Source organism: Branchiostoma floridae, chromosome 14 (genome assembly GCF_000003815.2).
Source record: "Branchiostoma floridae strain S238N-H82 chromosome 14, Bfl_VNyyK, whole genome shotgun sequence".
In the NCBI taxonomy this organism is placed as follows: domain Eukaryota; kingdom Metazoa; phylum Chordata; class Leptocardii; order Amphioxiformes; family Branchiostomatidae; genus Branchiostoma; species Branchiostoma floridae.
Window position 1 is genome coordinate 18,385,745 of NC_049992.1, and position 1,313 is coordinate 18,387,057.

Here is a 1,313-nt window from a genome sequence, read left to right on the forward strand (position 1 = left end):
GAGGTAGCGAAACAGGGTTGTAGACAGACGTCGACAGAGATGTAGTGAGACAGGCTTGGAGAAAGAGAGGTAGACAGACATAGAGGAAGTAAGACATGGTTGCAGACAGACGTCGTAGACAGGGAGGTAGACAGACAGGCTTACTGACAGATAGAGATAGAGATATAGAATGACAAAGAGGAAGCAAGACAGGGTTGCAGACAGACAGACAGGCAGACAGACAGGCTTGCAGACAAAGAGGTAAACAGACCAAGAGTTAGTCAGACAGAGTTGCAGACAGACAGAGAGGCAGACAGACCGGCTTGCTGACAGAGAGGTAGGCAGACAAAGAGGTAGCCAGACAGGGTTGCAGACAGACAGACAGGCAGACAGACAGGTAGACAAAGAGGTAGACAGACAAAGAGGCAGACAGACAGGCTTGCAGACAGACAGACAGGCAGACAGACAGGCTTGCAGACAAAGAGGTAGATGGACAAAGAGGAAGCCAGACAGGGCTGCAGACAGACAGAGAGGCAGACAGACAGGCTTACAGAGAGGTTGGCAGACAAAGAGGTAGCGAGACTAGGGTTGTAGACGGATAGAGATGTAGAGAGACTGGGGCTTGCAGACAGAGAGGTAGACAGACATAGAAGAAGTCAGACAGGGTAACAGACAGACGTCGTTGACAGGGAGGTTAGACAGACAGGCTTACTGACAGATAATGATGTAGAAAGACAAAGAGGAAGCCAGACAGGGTTGCAGACAGACAGACAGACAGGCAGGCAGACAGGCTTGCAGACAAGGAGTTAAACAGACAAAGAGATAGTTAGACAGGGTTGCAGACAGACAGAGAGGCAGACAGACAGGTTTGCAGAGATAGAGGTAGGCGGACAAAGAGGAAGCCAGACAGGGCTGCAGACAGACAGAGAGGCAGACAGACAGGCTTACAGACAGGCTTGCAGACAGAGAGGTAAACAGACAAAGAGCTAGCCAGACAGGGTTGCAGACAGACAGGCAGACAGACAGGTGGACAAAGAGGTAGACAGACAAAGAGGAAGTCAGACAGGGCTGCAAACAGACAGAGAGGTAGACAGACAGGCTTGCAGACAGAGAGGTAGGCAGACAACGAGGTAGCGAGACAGGGTTGTAGACAGATAGAGATGTAGAGAGACAGGCTTGGAGACTGAGAGGTAGACAGACACAGAGGAAGTCAGACAGGGTTACAGACAGATATCGTAGACAGGGAGGTAGACAGAAAGGCTTACTGACAGATAGAGATGTAGAAAGATAAAGGGGAAGCCAGACAGGGTTGAGACAGACAGGCAGACAGACAG